The sequence below is a fragment of the Lactuca virosa genome, chromosome 1 (genome assembly GCF_052849685.1).
Source record: "Lactuca virosa cultivar CGN04683 chromosome 1, Lactuca_virosa_CGN04683_v6, whole genome shotgun sequence".
Taxonomy (NCBI): domain Eukaryota; kingdom Viridiplantae; phylum Streptophyta; class Magnoliopsida; order Asterales; family Asteraceae; genus Lactuca; species Lactuca virosa.
In genome coordinates this window covers 201,102,410-201,125,324 of record NC_136426.1, presented here as the reverse complement: position 1 = coordinate 201,125,324, position 22,915 = coordinate 201,102,410, and the positions used below count along the sequence as shown (strand labels likewise).

General features: G+C 37.7%; 1 long non-coding RNA gene and 1 pseudogene across 2 annotated transcripts; one reads left to right on the top strand and one right to left on the bottom strand.

Annotated features, from left to right (window-relative positions):
• The first annotated feature begins 8,691 nt into the window (after positions 1-8,691).
• On the top strand, positions 8,692-10,116 carry LOC145108259 (uncharacterized). Its single transcript, XR_013708138.1, has 3 exons — positions 8,692-8,835; positions 9,312-9,341; positions 9,779-10,116. It is a non-coding gene; the product is annotated as an uncharacterized LOC145108259 (long non-coding RNA).
• Positions 10,117-17,107: 6,991 nt separating this feature from the next.
• LOC145163803 (putative disease resistance RPP13-like protein 1) lies at positions 17,108-22,277 on the bottom strand (annotated as a pseudogene). The gene is made up of 2 exons (XR_013739739.1): positions 18,590-22,277; positions 17,108-17,561 (listed from the first exon to the last, which is right to left on the bottom strand). The product of XR_013739739.1 is annotated as a putative disease resistance RPP13-like protein 1 (transcript).
• Between the last annotated feature and the right edge of the window lie 638 nt (positions 22,278-22,915).

Below are 22,915 nucleotides of genomic sequence, written 5' to 3'. Positions count from 1 at the left end.
GATGACCTTTTCTATGTTGTTTTCCTTGTTCGCAAGCTGCACACAAAGTATCATTGTCAAATTTTAGTATAGGTAAACCTCGAACTAAATCTTCAGTGACAAGTTTGTTAATGTTGCGAAAGTTCAAATGCGACAATCTTCGATGCCAAAGCCAGCTAACATCATTAGAGGCTTTTGATAGTAAACACACTGCAGGTTTGCCCACGATTGGTTTGATGTCTAGTGTAAACATGTCACCATATCTTCTGGATTTGAGAAGTACTTCATTTGTCTTCGCATTTGAAATGATACTTCCTTCTTCGTTAAACATAACCTGATTTCCAGTACCCACAACAAGTTGCGAAACACTAATCAAATTATGTTGAAGACCTTCAACATAAGCAACCCTGTTAACTGTGAATTGTACATTTGTGACTTTTCCATAGCCTTTTACTTGACACTTGTGATTATTTCTGAATTTGACTACTCCTGCATTTTCCAAGCTTCGATAATCTCGCAAGTTTTCCTTTCTTCCAGTCATGTGACAAGAGCAACCACTATCAATATACCATTTCGCATCATATTGCTCGTCACACATCACCTGTATTTATTGAAAAAATTTAGGAACCCAAGACTTATTGGGTCCTTCATTAGTAGTTTTGAACAAATGCTTTGAATTTAAAAACCATGTTTTCACTTTGTCTGTGACACTATCTATTATATCAACTTCATCAGATATAGATATTGAAATATAGTTGTTCAACAGTTTTGGATTTCCATTGACTTTCATCTCATCCTTCACAACATTCGCAACTTTGATAACTGGTTTCCATTTTTGTACCGGAACTTGCGAATCATGAGATGATGAACTACCAGTAGAAGAGTTATTCACGAACTTGTCAAATGCAGTCTTTATCTGTTGCTCTGAAAACTTCCCATTTTGATATTGTCTTCCTTTCCCTTTAAGCCAACGGTTGATCGTACATACATCAGATTTTCCTTTTGTATACGAAACTTTGGTCGGTTTTGAGACTGAAGGATTTGGAAAATTTGGTTGTTTAGGTGAAAATTTCATTTTTTCCTGAGTTTTGACATCCAAAGGTGATGAATTATTCTTGAATTTGCCAACATTTTGAAACTTATGATCATTCAAAAATTTTTGCGAAGTCTCAAATTTTCTAATGTTGTCATATTTCCGAACAAATTTATTATTATTTTTCATTGGAATTATGTCAACAGAGTATATTGGTTTGTGAAAACTTGTACCCTTTTGTTTATATATTCTCTGAAATTTTGATGATTTTGATTTTGAAATTTGTGCTTTTGCAACTTTTGGTTTATCATTAGATACAACTTGCCAAAAGATTGCTTTTCTTGCTTTTCTTTTTGAAACATTATTTTTTGTTGAATAATTTCCAACCATCAATTTAAATTCATGAGAATTTAATTTTACTTCAATCTTTGGTTTTTCAACTCTTCCAAAAATTTTGTTTTCTTTTTCACCTTTAACCACCCATTTTTGTGATGATTTTCGTCCTTGAAAAACATAAGAATTTTGAGTTAAATTGTTTTCTACTGTATTTTGATTTGCAAAGAAACCTTCAGTAGTCGACCTTTTATTATCATTTTCAACCATTTTGTTGAATTTAGGTTTAATTTTCTCAGCATTCCTAGTTGTGACAAAAACTTGATTTGGAAAAATGGTGTTATCTGTGCATGTAAAATTTGGATAAACCACAGTGTTAGTTTCCAAATAATGTGCACCTTTGTCATTAAGAATTTTGTCGAATTCTTTTGTATCACCAAACACTTGATCAACAACAACTCGTTGAGGTGTTTCATGTGAATCCTTCACATCTTCTTTGTCTTCATCAGTGTCATCAGTCTTCCAGCTTTCAACTTCCACATTATCAAAATTACTATGTTGTGAAGTAGAGGGTTTATCATTTTCATCCTTTACTATCGAATCAACTATAATTTCTTTACCTTTGATCTTAGATGTGATATTAATGATTGACAATTTAGAACAATCGACATCTTCTTCCTCTTCGATCTCACTGATTTCACTCACATTATCTGAATTGTCATTGACATCAGCATAATTGAGTTGAGAATCAAGAGTTGAAGTTTCGGTTTTCTTTAAGATTTTCACTTGTTCATTCTTTGTCAAACTTTCATTGACAATACTAACCAACTCATCAGCATTCAAGAATTCATCAATTTTGACAATACCATATGCGAATCTATCATCAGGTATTATGTCAAATTGAGCAATTGTGTTTTCGCAGTCATAAGAAAAAACATCAACTTTTTCACGTTCATATTCAAGAAAAGGTAAAAGTTTCCTATGTTGTTCTTTGCTAATTTCAGATGAATGATGTAAAGCTGTTAATTTTGCATACAAACGCTTAGCAGAGTTACAGTAGATATTTCTTTGTGCAAGTAACAACCTAACTTCTTTTTCAAGATTGTTCCTATCACAATTTACATTTTGCATCTGTAATTCTAGTTTATCTACTCTGCTTCGTTTATTTTCTAATTCTCTCCTTGTCTCAACTAGTTGCAAATTTAGATTTTGAGCTTCAGTACTAGCAGACACAATAACAGAATCAAAATAAGCCACAGTATCATTAAATGAAGTTATTTCAGCATCATGAGCAGATAAAGGAATGTTAAAAGATTCAAGAATAGCACGTACCTTGGTAGTCATTGGAGATTTGTCTGTGGATTTGGACACAAAGCATCGTCCTGATACATCTTCTTCGCAAATGTCTTCAAAGCTTGCGAACATTGCACCATGAGTTGGATGCCTCATTTCTTCATCATCAGATCCTGAAGACCAGATCTGATATGTTCCACTCTCTTCTTCATCAGACTCTCCTTTCGCAACTAATGACATTCCTTTTGCCTTCGCACGCACTTCTTCAAGATTTTCTGCATAGTAGGCTTCATCTTTAATTTTGCTCTTCTTCTCCTCTTTCTTTCTCAGCATGCAGTCAGATGCGAAGTGATTTGCACCATTGCAGTAGTGACAATAAATTCCTGAATCACCTTTTAACTTCTTCACATCCTTCGCATCTTTTTGCTTTTCATCAACCTTTTCCAATTTCTTCTTCTCCTCACCTCCAGCTTTTGCGACACCACTCTTCGCATCATTTGGCTTTCCTTTTGGATTGAAAGGCTTTTTGAAAAATTTCTTAACTCTGTTGTTTGCGTAAAATGCCACAGCTTCATCATCAGAATTCATTAAGAAACCTTCATTGTCTGAACCATCTGTTTCATTATTATCAATTTCTGAAATCTTTGAAATCAAAGCCAAAGGACCTCCTAGACTTTGTTTTGATTCTTCAAATATTTCTGAAACTTCATTTTCGTGTGTTTTCAGCTGGTTGTAGAGATCATTCAAGCTGGTTGTATCAAAACTTTGTTGATTCTTTATCATCATACTCACACTTCGCCATTCCTTGCGAAGGCCCATGATGAATGTTAGATTGAATTCCATGAGAGACCTTGTGATTCCATACCTATTGCAACGATAAACAAGTTCATTCAGACGATCATAGTAGTTTTCAAGAGTTTCAGCATCCTTTTGTCTGAATTCCTTAAGTTCAACAAGACATTGCTTAACAGAGTTGATCTTCGTCTTCTCACTACCTTGATACTTCTCTTTCAGTGTGATCCAAATTTCCTTGGCTGTTTTACAACTACGAATGTAATTGTAAACCACAGGAGGTAGAGCACCTCTTAGTTCCCTCATACATCTCTTTTCGTTCTTCTTCAAGCGGTTTTGTTGTTCAACAACTTCAGCTGATGTAGCAGATTGTCCAATTGGTTAAACATTTGCTGGAGCTTGAACTGTTCCATTGATACAATTCCAAAGTTCTTCATCAATTCTATTTAAGTAATCCTCCATTTTATCAGCCCACTGATCATAGTATTCAGGGATTAACATCGGAATTTTGGTTGAAGAACCAAGTAAATGAGAGAAAGAAGTCATGGTATTCATGTTGAAGTTCGCCATTGATGAACACGAGAATTTTTTGAAAGCTTGAAAAACTTGATGAATTTGTGAATTGATCAAATGAAATGATCACTGATTGCTAATCGATCACTCGACTAAACAATTCAAAGACAGAATCGATTCAAATCTTAAGATCAAGAGTGATTTTCAAAATCAAAATGCGCAGAAAATTTTGAGTAAAGTTACTACTCAAAAAGCAAATTATTCTAAAACGAAAATCAGATCAATGCAGTTTGAATCCTGCTCTGATACCAATTGAAGAGAATTGTTATCGAGATTCCGAAAGCAATTATGATTGAATGATTGAAAAGTAAGAACACAGAGAGTAAATATTAATCAGATCTTATATTGATGAAGAACTGATTACAAAGTTTAAGCAGAATGAATACTCTCGTTCAAAAGCCTCTTCTACTTCTAACCTCAGTCCCTATTTATAGGCAACCTGAGTGTACAAAAAATATATTAAGTCTAAAGCAATACGCTTCGCACAAATGAAGACTTAGTAAAATAACTAACATGCGAAAACAAAGAAACAAACACTTCGACTTTTACAACACTTAGACTCTACATTATATAAGTATTGTTTGACGCTTATATAATAGTAATAATAGCTAGACTATTAATTAGTCTCAGCGAATAATAGACTAAACTCTAGTGGTAATAATACTAGGTTTCGTCGAAGGAAATTATTTTTAAGAAGCGAAGCGCTGTCTGAGTTCGGATTCACCACCTTTTCAAGTGAGTGCATACTTACTTTCAGCTTACACATAGATATGAAGTATTTTATATAAATTACGTGCTATGTGTGCATATTACCTGAATACTTGCTATCTATGCTGGATAAACATTTTTATACATGTTTTCAATGATTTAAACTATATATTTATTTTATATCTACGAAAATGTTGGGGTAAAACATGGGTAGATGTATTAGTTGTTGTGTGATAAAATGAAATAATGAGAGGCCTCGTTATAGATGTTATTGATGATCCAGTCATCTAGCGGAGTATAGATGACGACCACGGACTATTCTAGACAGTCCAGTGGAACACTAGCAGGCTCGCAACCTGTAAGTGTTTATTTGAACTGTGTGCTCACCAGATGTACTCCATCCCCCACATGGTTGCCTTAAGGACATTTATTGCTGAGGAATCCCCTTAGCAGTAGTGTCCGTCCTGATGATAATCCTTAGGATATGTCCCTTATGATAGATGCTTAGGGACGTAATGTGAGGATAACGGGAACGGGTAATCGGGTTATTGTTGGTTGAGGAAATTAATAAACTTATTTATTGTGGGTTGAAAACCCTATGTTCTCACCAGGCTCCCAATCCTGACCCACTCAGTTTCTTGTATTACAGGAAGTGGCGCATGAGCATAGATGTGATGTCTTGGGATGAAAGATTAATGGATTTTAGGCCTGTAAATACAGAATAATGTAGTAAGGCCTATATTGTATTGTTTATGCTTATGATCTGTATCGAACATGACATCCCGAGTCTTTTTAATGAAATGCATTTATACGGAAATGCTTTTGATAAATCTCTATCATATTTTGTTCTGGGAAAAATTCCGCAACACTTTTATTTAAAATGTTACTCTGATTTTTAAACAAAGCATAAACAAAATCGGTCTTTTCTGGCCGTGATTTTGGGGATGTCACATAAAACATCCCAGACTGACTAATCAATGGTGTGTGCCATGCAATCACCCTGAGCTCTTCCCTCCGCTTCCGGAAGTACCTGAAACCAAAACTGAAAATCGTAAGCACGAAGCTTAGTGAGTTCCCCAACCTACCACATACCCTGCATAAACACATATTACAGATATTGGGCCATGCCCGCTACTTTGGGCCTCGCCCACTACCTCGGGCCTCCCCCGCTACGACGGCCCCGCCGCTCCAGGCCCCGCTCGAATACATATCTATTTCTCTTAGGCCCCGCCAGTCTCTGGGCCCCGCCCGCTAACCATATAATACAAAATAGAATATACCACATGACTGAACATGCCCTATTGTATTCCTGTCCTAAGGCCTTGCCTGTCTTGGGCCTCGCCCCTATCCTGTTACTAGTGAGTCATGGAACCCCGTCCAAGCTCCTACTGTAAGTGAGATACGGGCCCCCGCCCACACTCACTCCATACCTATCTTGGGCCTCGCCCCTGCTCTGCTGCTAATGAGATATGGAACACCGTCCATACTCTGATATTGGTGAGATACGGGACCTCACCAACACTCACCTCCCTACCAGGCACATACATGCATCACACAGACAACAAGTATACTCTATCATGCAAACCATTCCTTGGGCACCCGCCCGACATTGGACCTTGGTCCTGAATATCATACTAGCAAACAGTGCCTAGGGCTAACCCCCGGGTCTTCCTACTCATAACTACATGGGCCGGCATTGTGGCCGTAGACCCATTCACACAAAAGGGAAACTCACATTCACTGCTGAACTTTGCTGATAACCCTCTGGCTGTTGTCCGATAATTCTCTGAACGCTACTCCACTAGCTCCCCGAGCTACCAACATCAATATATATCACTTAGGTCCAAACTGAACTCTAGAAGCCAACTAAGTCCACTCTTGTCAAAGTCAAAGTCCTGGTCAAAGTCAACCTTCCTGACTGACTCTACTCGCCGAGTCAACCTGTTGACTCGTCGAGTCCTTATACTCTGAAACTCTCACAGTACGCCTCAACTCGCCGAGTGACCCCGTCGACTCGTTGAGTTCAGCGATCTCTGGAGTCCCATCCTGTCCAACTCACTGAGTCACCACTCAACTCACCGATCTAAGTCTTAACCAGAAAAGGTTGAGGTTGTGCGATCCATCTCGTCGAGTCCAAGAATAGACTCGCCGAGTCCACGACAAAATTCAGCAGACTCGCTGAGTTGTTCTTCCAACTCGTTGAGTTCCTGCCTATCTTCATACAACTCGCCGAGTCCACCCATGTGACTCGCCGAGTAGCTTCAGTTCTTAATCTATACAGTGGCTTTTCGAGCCATGCAGGGACTCCAAACTGTAGATCCACTCTTCTAAGGCCCATCCTTCACGTAAAGTTGCAAACTTTACGTCAAACCAAGGAGCTATGGGCTTAAAACACTCTAGGGCTAGGGTTTGAGGCAAACATGCTTCACCAACACACCAAGGACTGATACTTTATAGGTCTCTGGGCCAAGACACACCTAGATCTGAAGTAGCAACCTCAGATCTGGACTTCTAGAAATGGCTCCTTAACATACCAAAATGGCCCCAAACATCATCCAAGAAAAGATCTAGAAGCAACAAAGGCAAAGCAACAGATTGTTACCTTCAAACTGAGGCTCTCAACAAAAGGGTTGGATCCTCCAGCTCCTTAGTGGCCAAATCCTTCAAATCTTCCTCTTGCAAAAGTCCCAAACTCACTTTCTTCCATCTCTCACTCAACTTAGGGTTTGGAATCGTGTATAGCAGCTTCTGGCCGACAAGGGGGACTAAGGAGAGGACATAAGGCCCTTTAAATAGGGTGCAAACCCTCGGATTAGGGCTTTTCTCGTTCAGACCAGACACGCTGAGTCCACTCGCCGATTCGCCGAGTCGGTCACTAATTCCATAACCCGGATCCCGCTCCGACTCGTCGAGTTCACCTATGGACTCAACGAGTTGACCCCTTGACCTAGGGTTTTCCTTCCCTTTCTTAGTCTTTCTGATTATGGGTGTTACAGAAAATGTCAAATCTGCCAACAACACAAATCTCTCACCATTTTTCTATGGGGCTTCTACAACCAATACCTATACCCACCCAAATTTGGAAATGAATCACTATGGAATTCATTGAGGGGTTGACCAAATTCGAGGGCTGGAACACCATTTGGATCGTTGTAGACCGGCCGAGTAGGCATGCATACTTCATCCCTCTCTGCCACCTGTTTTCAGCCAACACATAATTCAAAGAAGTGGATAGATTACACGAGATGCCTAAATTCATTATAAGTGATAAGGATCACATCTCTGTTAGTAATTTGTGGCAAGTGTTATTTCCAGTTTATGGAGTTCAACTCAAAAGAAGCACCTCTTATCACCCCCAAACCTATGGACAATCAAAGGTAGTGAATAAATGTCTCGGGACCTACCTTTGATGTTTTTATTTGGAAAAACCAAAACAATGGGTCCGTTGGTTGGCTTGGGAGGGGATTGGTATAATATCTCCTACCACACATCTACCAAAAGCACTCCCTTCAAGACTCTTTATGGATGTGACCCAACCCTAATTCTAAGGTATGAGGGACATCACACCCCGATTTATTCCATTGACTAAATGCTTGAGAACGTGATGCCATATTGGATGATCTTCGGGTGCAAGTAATTCAAGCCCAACAAAAAATACAAGTTGAAGCTAATAAGAAACACGGAGAGGTAGAGTATATGGAAGGTGACTTGTTGTCCTTGAAATCCAGGCCTTATACGAAACAAAGTTTGGTTTGTAGGAAGTATAAAAAGCTAGAAACAACATATTATTACGTGAGCATTTTTAATAAAAAAAAAAGTAAGGATGAATCCTTACAAGTATTTAGTTTAGAACAAAAGTGGAAGCCGAAATGAAAAAAAAAATCATAACTTTCTAACAAAAATACACTTAAAAAAATTAATTTTCTATTTATTTATTTATTATTATTTTTTGTGTGTGTGAAATCAGATGGGCGCGAAATGATTTTTGTCCTCGTTTAGGACACTCATCCTTTCATCCTCACCTCCATTTTCAAAGCTATCACTCCTTCTCCTCCAGAAGACTACCAAGCACCACCATCTGTCCTCCTCACAATGACCACCGGAATACCGGCTTCTTCTCCTCTGTACGAAACGAAAACCATCACCGCCTTTTGCCCTAATACCCTGTAGTCGTTATTTTGTAGCTTCTTAAAGTGGTTAATTAAGGATGTTGTAAAATCATTGCTTTTTTCTCATGATATCTCCATATTAGAACAATAGAAAACACTCCATAAAATTTTCAGGTACTATTTTGCTTTATAAATAACAATTGCTTGATGACCAATGAACTGCATTTTAGGGATTTGCATATGATGTTTGATCTTCTACCAGAAGAGGCAAATTTCGTAAACTTTGACTTCACCTAAACTAAAATTGATTCTGAATTAAGAAATTATCAAAGAATATATGTGCAATGGAGATGTCACTCTTGTATGTTTCAGCCTGTCATATCTGCTTCCAATCTAGTGTATTCCCCAAACAGTTGAATGTTGATTAGTTTAAGTTTCATCACATTATCTAGCATAATCAACCTAATTAACTTTGTGTTTCCATTTTGCAGGTGATTATACCTTTTGGAGATATACATGATGTATGCAGTATCTGACTCTCTACTTTCATTTCCCCTTATTATAGTCGATCTGTAACTCTATTTTTGAAGTAAATCAAAGTAATTAACATAGAGTGTTAGTTGTTGAGTTGATCAGCGTTTCTTGAAGTGCTACACTGTTTCATATTACAACTTTTGAGAAATTTCAGCCTTTCTTTCTAGTTCTGTAGTGACAGTTCTCTGTTGATTTGTAATTGCATCTAATGTGTTTGATGTATTGCCTCAATGACATTCTTTTTTTTTTGACTTACATTTCCGTTCTGTTCCTTACCTTGTTCTCCTTATTTCTTTACTGATAATTCTTTTCTATTAATGTGTTCGATATATTGCTATTTTTTGCATCAAAACCTCTTTTTTTATGTTGTCTAGTTTTTGGCTTTATTAATCATCTAATAATAAATGCTAGTGACTGTTTACAGGGAGAGACTGAAGTATTGGAGAAATGTTGTTCCCCTGAAATACTTCAACAGTGTAAGCAGAGCACAGGGTTGGTTAGATAAAGAGCACCTTTTATGATAAAAAGTTTCAGTGTTTTACTTGTTTAAATTCACATGAGCTACTGCAAACATTATTGTTTATCTTCGACTGCCAAAAAATTGTAAAATTTATAACATATAAACTAGGGGAAATATGTAAAAGTTTAGGAATTAATGAAGGTAGAACATATATGGATGTATTCTTTTGAGTTGATGAAGAAAGAATGATTTAATAGATAAAGCAGGGAAAATGAAGCTTTCCCCATTAAATCCTTTTTACAGATTTGCCCTCTTATATTTTTCTCCATTTTCTCAAATATTTTTAGACATCCTTTTTAAGCTTCTTTAGTTTACCCCTATCAGACGATATATAATTGCATTTATATATTAGAGGGTTTAGAGTGTAAATGTGTATTTGTATATATACTTTTGTAGTCGTGACTTATTATTGACATAATACAATTACCAAGTTTAACTTGGTATCAAAGCCAAACTCTAATCGGCTGCCATGCCACAACTTAGCCGCCTTCTCTCTTCATCGGTCAACAAACAACGACAATCCTTCTTTGACAATTCTTCTCCACCATCTCTAGTTAACAGCAAAGGTGACAACCATCACTGTGTTTCCTTCATCTGAGAAGACATCTCACAATACACACAAGTTCAGTTTCACCCTATCACCCACGAATTATGGGTATTGGAAGACAATGTTGCAACCTTTTCTCGTTACAAACAACTTGTTTGGCTATGTTGATGGCACAATTCCATGTCCTCCTGCCACCAATTTTTCCGTTGCCACATTAGGAAAAGACGGTCCCGAAGTATCAGTTTCATTACCCAATCCAGAAAACACAGCTTGGATTAGCAATGGTGCTCACGTTTGGATGCTAATCTTGTCTACCCTCTTTGAAGCATCGTTTCAACATGTTCAAGGCACTACCTCTCGCGACCTTTGGCTGTCACTTGAACACGCTTATGCTCCTCATACCTCCTCACGAGAATACACACTCAAAACACAACTTCTTAAAATAACAATGGAAGGTGACGAATCCTCCTGTGCATACCTTACATGTGCTCAAGAATACTAAGAGGCTTTAGCCAACATCGGTGAACCAGTCAAAGAAAAAGATCTCGTTATGCTTGTTATTTCCAAATTCACAGATGAATACAATGGATTAAAATCTACTCTTTTTGTCCGCCAATTTGCTACTGCTTTCTCTCTGAACTTAATGGAATTTTAGTTTATCATGACTTCATGATCAAGAAAATACCTACACTTTCACCAGCCCAAGCCTTTACGGCTACATCCTCCTCACTTACGCCTACTTCAATCCCTACCAATACACTTCATGCCATCAAACAACTTGCCCAAAAGTTGGGCTTCCAACTTCAACCGTTGGGTAACCCACCGATGCCCCAGGAAAACTTCACACAACGCTTGGTCAACAACCATGAACGTAACTTCAACAACAAGTCCAGTCAGGCGAGAGGAAATCGACAACAACAAGGAGGCGGAGGGGGCATTAGAGCCCAATTTACATGGGCATCAAACCAAACACAGCATATGGGACATGAAATAGGTGCGGTATTGGTCACCTCCCGTCTTAATGCCCTAAACGTGATCCATCAACCATACGCACAAGACCGCAGCCTACTGCAAATTTTGTAGATTTTCGTTCACAGACATCCAGCTCATGGTTGCCAGACACTGGTTCTAGCCATCATGTAGCTCCTGATCTATCATGGCGAATATAACATCCATGTTGGCAACGATAAAGGTTTACCCATCATTCATATTGGTTCTTCCAAACTATATTCTCCAAATAAATCCTTTTCTCTCAAAAATATACTTCATGTTCCAGAAATCAAACAAAATCTTCTTTCTATTCAAAATTTTTGCAAAACAACAATGTCTATTTTGAATTCCACTCTTCATTTTTTACTATGAAAGAAGAGATTACTCATACGATCCTCGTGGTTCCAAGTAATGGTGGTCTTTACTCTTTTTAGCTACCACATATAAAATCAGTTCCTAAAGTAACTTTATCCGCTAACCGAGCTTCTTCCATCACTTGGCATCAACACTTAGGACATCCTCATTCTCAATTGTTGAAGTCAGTGTTCTCTAAATATCATTTACCTTTATCAGATACTTTTGATGTCTCTAGTTGTGATTCATGTTCTATAGGAAAGTCATCAAAACTTAATTTGTTACCTTCTTCTTACAAAAGTACAACTTTTTTAGATCTATTGTTTTGTGATCTTTGGGGACCTATTCCTGTTAGCTCTTTTGATGACCATAGATATTTTCTGTTATGTGTTGATCATTTTTTGAGGTTCGTGTTAGCTCTTTTGATGACCATCGATATTTTTTTGTTATGTGTTGATCATTTTTCGAGATGCATGTGGTTTTTACCGTTAAAGTCTAAATCTAATGTTTATGACACATTCAAAGCATTCATGATTACTATTGAATGCTAATTTCAGACTCAAATCAAAACTATTCAAACTATAATTTTTTTTTTTTGGGGGGGGGGGGGGGGAGAAGAATTCTGTAACCTTTCTCAGTTTTTCTCAAAACTTGGCATCACCCATCGGCTCTCATGTCCACACACAAGTGAACAAAACAGTTTTGTTGAGCGCCATCACCGTCATGTGGTTGAAACTGGCCTCACTTTGCTCGCACAATCTCATGTCCCACAACGCTTTTGGCATTTTGCTTTTGATAAGCCTGTGTATCTTGTCAACCGTATTCTATCTCGAACAAACTCCAATACCCCCCCCCCCCTTTGAACTTGTGTACAAACATACGCCTAAATTTTCATTTACGCGTTTTCGGTTGTAGATGCTATCCACATCTTCATCCTTACAACAAACATAAAATGGATTTTAGGTCCATGTGTGTGTTTCTTAGTTATAATACTTCACATCATGGGTGCCGTTGCTACAATCCTCTAAATGACTCTACATTGCTCGACATGTTCAATTTCATGAACAATCCTTCTCGTACCACAATGTGCCTCCTACAAGATCACCAGCGCCAACATCACATCCTTATGTTTCATTTTACCATACACCACCACCCACTATAGATGACCCACATACCATTACTTCACCACCACCACCCACTACGAAACCATGTACCCACACCGACACCAATCCATCATTGGTTCCGTCAACATCCTTGCCACGACCACCATTGCTTTAAACTTATCATCGACGAACCAAACCCACAACCACCACTCATATGAACTTGATGTTACCCGATTCATCTCTGCCACATCCTTGTCCATCAAACCTTCGCCCTAATGCCAAACCAACTACCAAATTTCAAGCAACTACCTATCACACCCATGCCACCATTGAAAAGGAACCTGCTACCTTCAAAGTTTCTCATAATGATCCAAAGTGGTGATCTGCCATCCTTGACAAGTACTCAACTCTTGTTCGGAATGGCACATGGACACTGGCCCCACGTCCACCCAAGTCAAATATCATTGACTGCAAATGGGTTTACAACCTCAAAAGAGATCAAATGGGGAAGGTCATAAGGTATAAAGCACGCCCGGTTGCAAAGGGGTTTCGACAACAACACGAGATCAATTATCAAGAAACCTTTAGTCTGGTGGTAAAATCAACTACCATTCGTGTTATCTTGTCTCTTAATGACACACAAAAGTGGCCACTACATCAGCTTGATATACATAAATACTTTTATGGATGATGATCTTCATGAAACTATTTATCTACGTCAACCAGAGGGTTTTGTAGATCCTGCTAAACCGAATCCTGTGTGCCTCCTTCATAAATCCTTATACGGATTAAAGCAAGCACCACACACATGGTTTCATTGACTCTCTACTGCCTTGCAAACCCTTGGTTTTCATGCATCCAAGACCGATCCATCATTGTTCATTTACTCTTCAAAGGGTGTTGGTATACGTAGATGATATTATTCTAAATGGAAACAACTCCAGTGGCTATTGAGAGTGTTGTTCATAATTTAGCCAAACCATTGCACTTCAAGATATGGGTCCTCTATCCTACTTTTCTTGGGATTGAAATAGTTAAACAGGGACAAGACCTTCTTCTTTCTTAAAAGAAGTACATTCTTGAAATATTGGAGCAGGCAGGGCTATCTCATGCCAAACCGATTCCAACCCCGATCACCACCGATGCAAACCTATCTCTTGGTGACAGTCCAAAGTTTGATAATTCGGTCAAATATCAGGCATTTAGTATGTGACCTTATCTCGTCCATATCTTACTTTTGCTATCAACAAGGCCTGCCAGTTCATGCATTCCCTGATTGAAAAGCATTAGTCGCCTGTGATGCGAATTCTCTGGTATCTTCAAGGTACTATCTCTCATAGATTATTGTTTAAACATGACTCCGCCACACTTTTACATGCCTATACAGAGGCAACCTTTACTCCTTTAACTACCTTCTCTGATGTTGATTGGGCTAGTTGCCCGGATGACCGACGATCCAAAGGGGGATATGTCATTTATCTTGGCTCTAATCTTGTCTCATGGTGTGCACGTAAACAAAATATTGTCTCGCGCTCATCCACCAAATCTGAATACAAAGCTTTAACTTATACGGTTGTAGAACTCACATGGCTTCAAACTCTTTATGTGAGTTACCTGTTGTTACCTTTGCTTCTCCAAATTTATGGTGTGACAACTTCGACGCTACACATTTAGCAACAAATCTTGTCTTTCATGCAAGTACAAAACACGTTGAAGTTTATTTTCATTTTGTTAGAGAGAAAGTTGCTCATCATCAACTAAAGGTTTAGTTTATTTCCAAAAATGATCAGATCGCAGATGTGTTCACGAAACCTCTACCCTCACAATGATTTACTTTCTTACGAGACAAGCTACAGGTCTTTACCCGACCGTACCTTGAGGGGGGCTATTAGACGATATATAATTGCATTTATATATTAGAGGGTTTAGAGTGTAAATGTGTATTTGTGTGTATACTCTTGTAATTGTGACTTATTATTGACATAATACAATTACCAATTTTAGTGAGTTCCCTAAAATACCCCATATCATACATACATAACAGTACAAAACTAAAATGAGTCTATTTCACCCCCTTTGGTCTCTTTAAACCAGTACTGGGTCTATTTCACCCCCTTCGGTCTCTTTCAACTGGTACCAGGTCTATTTCACCCCTTCGGTCTCTTTCAGCCGGTATCGACTCTATTTTACCCCTACAGCTAAGCATACAATCATATTAGCAAGAGCCACAAAGACAACAACAAGCACAAACGTGCATACCAACAAATGCCACAAAGACACTTATCACATACAGACATATCAACAAATGTCACAAAGATAACTATCATCCTCCTAACATAATGTAATGGGCCAACATTGGTGCCTTCGACCCATGAGTATAGTGAAGAGACTCACCTATCAAACGATGATCAACTGCAACTGCTACTACTGCTACGAACATAGATGCTACCAACCACCTATACAACCATATAAAATACATCCTTAGTTTCACTTCCAAGATTAGGGGTCTGGACAAACGTCAACGTAAGTCAAAAGTCAAAGTAAACGATCAAAGTTGACCCGCCACGTCGTGGCCATCCTTGGCAACGTCCCGACCTTCAAACGACAAGACAGTTGTGTTTTTTCCAGTCGTCACATCATGGCAGCCTAGGCCACACAGTAGGAACTGGATTCAAAACATCTTAATGAGTTAAATCGAATCCTCCAATACCAGAGGTTCCGAAGTCCAGATCTGATCATTTCTAATGCCCAAATGGATAAAGTTACCACCTTTATTCCTTGAGACCCACCAAGAGGTGTAGATCTCAAGTCTTAGATCCAAGAAGGCTAAAATGGTAATGACTTAATCAAGAAGCACTTAATCCCTTAAGTTATAAGCCCATCTGCTCCAGAAGAGCTTATAACACTAAAACCATCCTAAAGTTTGATGCTTTTAAGACTTGCTTGTCCAATGAAAGTCTTGGACTCAACTTAGGTAAAAAATGGGGTTTTATGACCAAGATCTCATGCACGGCTCAAACAAACCACCAAACTTCAGACAAAACCATAAACTACTTCAAATGATCCAGCGAATCATAAAGTTGCAACCTTTATGAAGTCTCACCATCTTATCCAACAAGATCAAGAAGAAAGTGAGACAAAATGCAAGATCTAACACTCGATAATAAAAAAGGTGAAACCTTGAACACTTACAAGGGTCCAAAATGAGTTAGGTAGGGAGATAGAGGCTCTCTTGCTGAGCCTTGGCTTACTTCTTCTTGCTTCTTCCTTCAATACCTCTCAAAACACTCAAGCAAGCTTCAACAATGGAGGAAAATAGTTAGGGTTTTCTTCTGGATAAAAGATATTAGTAGAGGCTGAGGGTGAGCAAACCCTAGCCTCCTCATTCCTTTAATTATTCAATCATCATTGGAAGTCCCAGGGTAATTTTTTTTTGAATGAAATCGTTCCTCATAATATATGATCCGATGTTTCGTTAATTGTTTGTCCTTTCTCCAACGTCAATTCATCGAGAGATTTGTGTCAACTGCACAATCATGTAATACTCTCCTCCTATTGTTACGAAATATAAACTTGAAAATGTATATATTTTTTTTCTCTGAAGTCTGTGTCACCATTGCATTGTACAATGCTAAATTTATACTTGGCAATATGTTGTTTTCTCTAAAATCTGTGTTTTCTAGATACTGTGTAGGAGCAAATCTGTTTGGTTGTAAACATTTTATATTCTAGAAAGTGTATTGCTTTCTCTTTCATTTAACAAAATAATGGCAGAGGCAAAATAACTTGAGATCAAACTATAAACTGCATCTATTTTAAGTGCATGGGGGCGTAATTATCAGTTATGTAAAGGGGCATTGTACCTGAAATGGCATTGTAATTAAAAAAAATATTTTTTACAAACTTTCATATCTAATCTTAATAATATCATATGTGATGCAAGTTAATTCAAAAAGCTATTTGGTCAAAAAAAAGTCAGTTATGTTCATAGAGCATCATAATTTTATTTTATTTTTATAATTTGTGTATTACAACCATAAGAATTGTACAATATGAAAAATCTGGATAAAGAGCATTTTCGTCCTTTAATCTTAAATTTCTTTCTCTCTATTTATAAATTGGGTTTATCCCCATAGCTTAATGAATTAGACCAAACTAATATCTTTTTATGTTTGTTTCTCTCATCTTCATGTATCATCATTTCTTGGAACGATGAACCAATCTATTTCGTTGTAAACATTTTATAGTCTATAAAGTATATTGCTTTCTCTTGCATTTAACCAAATGGGGGTGGGGGCAGATGTACTTGAAATCAAAATAGGAACCACAACTGTTTATGGTTAGGGGCATAATTGTCCATTATGTATATGGGAATTGTACTTGAAATGGCATTCTACTTAAAACAAGATTTATTACAAACTTTCATATCAAATCTTAGTAATATCAGGTGTCGTGCAATGTTTTTCCAAAGAGTCAATATGCTCATTCAAATGAATGTGTCTATTTCAACCTGTGTTCCTGCCAACAGTGCAGGGGCAGTTCCGTCAATATCTTTTTTCCCTTTTAAATAATGACTTTTCTGAAACTCATTGATTCTTTATCTACCTTCACTTTTTTCAACGTCCATCCCCGTGCAAATTTAGCTGATTTGCCTTCAATGACGTCATGTAGACAGCCTTGATCCAACGTGCACCTGTAGAAATTGAGCAACTTCCTAAGAATAAACTCATAATTTATAGAAACATGCAAAGATCACACAATATGGGATATTCTAATATGATTTCATAAACAATCTCTATAATTAATCACTAATGACAACAAATAAGATGTCATGATGTTTACATCGTCCTTAACATACAGATCTAGTCATTCTATACAGAGTTTGACCATATTTTTTTTACCAAAACAGAAAAAGTATTAATGTCAAATGGATTTATTTCTAACCTAGAAACTGATACAAATTTTAATGAAATCTGAAGTTATATAAAAGGTCAAAGTTTCAAAAATATTAAGATGGCGACGATTTTCAAAAATATTACCAAAAATCAACATCTCAAAGCCAACGGGTTTGACATAAAAGGTCAAAATTTCTGAATTGATGACCGAATAAAAGGTCAAAGTTTCTGGAAAAAGTCCAAATTATAAACAATTTTGTTATGATTTCTAGTAATTCATTCAAGATTCAGCAATGCACAAGTTCACTCGAAGCCAAGATTAATGAAAACTACAACATGACAACGAAAAGGAATACACAAAGAAGTGGTGCAATAAAGTTAAAATAATATAGTTGCAACAAATATACATAGCAAGTTAATGGTAAAACTTCTACAAAAACCGAAAAGCTATTCAACTAGCGCAGTTATAGTTTTCTCTTATTTTTGTACTAGTTTTGACTGTTAGTTCAGTATAAAAATAGTATTATCAACAAACCAAAACAAACAAGTCTCAAAATTAATGTTCCTAATACTTTGGGATAGTTATTGAAAAAAAAATACATAGAAATTGAAATCTTACTTTATAAGGAATATCACATTTATAATAAAAAAAAAAAGCTGTGATGTTTATCATAAGAGATGGGCCGTAATACTTTGGGATACAAGCTGTAGAACGCTTTTTCACGTTTGTTACGAAACAATGATTATAATAACATTATTGAAATGAATGACCACTCTTTTAGTACTTATCTAAGAGACACAGATGATGGAAAAGGAGATGACGGACCTTTTCTACTACCGCCACATTATTCTCACATTTGATTGGTTGTAAATGGTCATATGATCTTCAAGCTTTGGTCAATGCCAAATACTAAGTGTTTTAAGGCAATTGAGTTGTGGTAAGATCTCTGAAAATGATTCCACATCAGTAAAACCATCAAGCATTAGAGAAACGAGAGATGGTGGAAGAAGAAAAGTTGATGATGATGATGGAGTAGGAGTAGTAGTATTCCTCACATTGTCTGCCACTGCAAATGAAACCACTCCTGAATTTTCACCCTTTAACACTAATTCAACTAGTGAGGTTGGAAAATTCTGCTGGCCCCACTCTGACATGGGCTTATTTAAGCCTCCTATACTTAGTTTGGTTAAATTAGGAGGCCACACCCCACAAGGAAAGGAGTAGTCCATACTTGGACAATCTTGTATACACAGGTATCCCAAAGATGTGAGACAAATGTTCATAAGGGAATGACTTTAGATTCTTGCAATCAAGGATGTCAAGAGATTTTAGGCGAGACAAACTGAAGTCTTTTGCTGGAATGGGTTTGGGTTGTAATTGTATGTTATCACAATCACTGACTATTAATTCAGTGAGAGGTGATGGGTGCTCCTGCACTGCTGAGAAGGTCAAGGATGTCAAGTTTTTACACCACCGTACTTCCAACTTCTGTAAACTCACAAGACTCTTGAATGCCTCAGATTCTTGTTCCCACAAGTATTTCAGTTCATCACAATTTTTAACATAAAGATGTTCAAGTGCCCTAAGATGCATTACATCTTCTCCATGTAGTTGAGTAAGTCCCTTAATATTCGCTATTTCCAATTTAACAAGTGACGAGGACAAACCAACCATGCTTCTTAACACTCCTTTGGAACAATTTCTTATAGATAAAACTCGAAGTGAAGGTATCAATCCGATCGACACTTCATCAAGTTCTGGACAACATTTGATAGAAATTTCATGAAGACGAGGAAATGATCTAGGAGTTCCATGGTTATCTCCACTATCAATTGACCATCTCTGCCAACCTTGCATGTAATTAAATTCCAGAACTTGAAGTGATGGAAAAGAATTTGTAGGTGCAGGTAATTCAAAACCCACAGTCTTCACCTCATTCATGCTTTCAACAACCAATTTCTTAAGAGAACGCAGATGTCCAAGTCTTAAATGTGTACTTCTACACCCAGATAATGTAAGCTCTGTTAACTGTTCAAACGAGGGATCACCGACCCAACTGGGAAATCTCATTCCCATGTTATTCAAAATCTTGAGGTTTTTTAACTTAGGAGGAGGCCTTAGTTCTTTAAGCACTTCATATTCAACCGTCTCATTCCGAGAATCATCAAACACATCACTCCATTCCATCTCAAGAACTTCAAGACCCTTCTTTTGATGTAAGTTGGCTTCCTTTGCTTGTATTGGATCTATCACTTTGTCGAGCCAAATAATGGAAAGACGACCTTGAAGATCTGTTAGTCTCTTAAGGTCGGATATTCTGAACCTGTTACCTTCTTCAATAAAGACCTTGGTTAGAGTTTGTAGAATCGTCAAACCACCAATCCCTAAGGGCATCTTGTTCAAATTCGGAGTATCACTTACGTCTAGATGTCGCAGGTTTATTAACTTTGCAATACTTTCTGGCAAACTAGATAGCTGATAACAGTTATGAAGCAACAAGGTCTGTAGATTATAAAGGTCACTCAATTGTTCTGGCAAAGATGTGATTTCAGTATAAGAAAAATTAAGGTACCGTAGATGCTTGAGACTACCAATGGATTCTGGTACCTTTGTGATTATCTGACTGCCTTGGTACATGTGATTCAAGCCAACGACACTTAGCACCCTCAGGAATTGTAGTTTAAGAAGAACCTTGTCCAAAAAGCCGTAGTTTTCCAAACCAACTGACATGACTAAGAAAGTTCGCAAGTGTTTAGCTCTTTGTAATTCATTAAGCTTTCTACATGATCCAGATCTTGGACCTACAAGTGAAAAGTGACGAAACTTATCAAAAGCTTCATTCATATCAGATACATCCACCTCACCATCCAATCTAAAGGAAAACTCTCCTGCAACACTTGTGGCCAAGTCATTTATCAGGTCATGCATCGTATATCCTAACTCGTCATTCGTTGATTGTTGAAAAAAGGACCTTGACTTTAGCTCTTCAAAATACTCATGACCTAAATTCTCCATTGATTTTTTTCGTTTTGATTGGGACAAAAATCCTTCTGCCACCCACAATAGGATTAATTTATTTTTGTCAAACACATAGTCCTTGGGAATTAAGGAGCAATATGCAAACAACTGCTTTAGATGTGGAGGGAGATGATAGTAGCTTAGTTTTAGAGCTGGAAGAATCTTATTTCCATCATCTATATCCCATATCTCACTCTTCAACAACTCCTCCCATTCACTAACATTTTTATTTCCCATCAACACCCTCCCTAGTGTTTTCAAAGCCAAAGGCAATCTACCACATTTGTGAACCATGCCTTCACCAAGCAACTTAAGTGTTGGGTGTTTGTCAAAGTTTTTTTCTCCTAACACGTGTTGAGCGAATAATGACAGTGCATCTTCATTTGACAAAACGCCCTAGAGGGTAAGTTTGCTGCGAGTCCATCACTGATGCAACGTTCGTACTCCTGGTTGTGGCAATAATTCTACTTCCAGGTGCTCCTACAAGAAGAGGACTTTGGAGGAGTTCCCACTTACTATGGTCTTCGTTCCAGACATCATCTAGAACAAGCATGAACCTCTTCTTTGAAAGTTTTTCTTTGAGGGCCACATGAAGCAGATCAAGATTAGCAAAGGATTCGTTTTTCCCTGTTGCTGCTTGGAAGATAGCCTTGCTAATGTTAAATACATCCAACTCTTCAGAAACACAAACCCATGCCCTGACTTCAAAGTGATCTTTCACTTTCTCCTCGTTGTACAAAACTTTGGCTAGAGTGGTTTTGCCTATTCCACCCATACCGACTATGGAAACTATGCTCACATTTTGATGGCCTTCTTCATTCCCCAACAACTTCCCCAACAATGCCTCTTTATCCCCTTCCCGACCCAGGACTTTGGACTCATCAACCAATGAATTTTCCTCCAACCGTCTTTCTATCATATTTGAGCTTTCAACATTCACATTCAAACCCAGACTATTTTTCAGCACAATAAGATCATCCAATTTGGTGGTGATCTCGTCTAGTCTAGAGCTCATCTTCTGACCATACTTAATACTGCGAGGAGTGAAATTAGTACAGCAAGTTGGGATGATCTTCAATACCTTACTGGTGCTGGTACTAGCATGAGCTTCTTGATTCAACTTGCTTTGCAGAGCTTCGGTCGCCAAATCATCGAGCACATCGTCTATGTCGTAAGTCAAATCCTGGAGATTGTTTACCCACAGTTGAACAGCTCTCTGTTTTATCTGCTTCTGGCTTGCATCAGCAATCACGGCTTGGATCATGGGCAAGGTGTTCTTCCATTTGTTCAGCTGAGAATCGATCCCCTTGGATCGAGCCAGCTTCATCAAATCACCAGAGATAAGCTTCTCACACAGCACAGTGATAACTGCAGTAGCAGCGATTTCAGCCATTGGAATCCGGAAAAGGGAAAATCGCTTTTGAAGATTTTGATTTCAGAAGGATGAGCAGATAAGAAGAAAAAGGATGGACTGAATACAGTGTAAATGTATATGAGTGGTGGACGACTTTTAGAAGCAAAAGGGTTGACAAATATATAAAAGGATTTTTCAGACATTTTTATCATCCACTGAAAAAATAATGGAAAGACAAATATACCCTCGTTAAATAGACATTCACTTTAATTTATAGAGGATGCAGGATTAAAACGAGCGAACCCTTCTTCCTCTTTCGGCCCTGTTCTTCCGCCGCCGCTGCATCCTGTCGTAAAAGGAGATTCCGAAGTTTTCATGAAAGTATGCGATTTGAGAGAGGTGGGTGTGTTTGTTATTTGTAAGAAACTAAACTAAAACAATTCCTTGTGTGCTAGGGAGAAACGAAGAATAAAACAGGAAAAGAAATTATTGACTTGCACACAAAGTTTTATGAGAACGGCAATACTTAAATTTAAAGTTAAAACTATTACATCTATATATACTAATTGGATAGAAACCTACTCAAACTCTAATACCTACATACGAGATAAAACTAAACCAAAATATAGTAACTTTCCTATATTGCCCTTGACTATAAAATTTGTTTTTCAAACCGATTAACCCAACAATCACCCCCTTAATCGGTTTGATTATACCACTCGTTCAAAACACTGTTGGTTCCTCTTCGATTAGACACGCTTCTTCCTTTTCCCATTTAG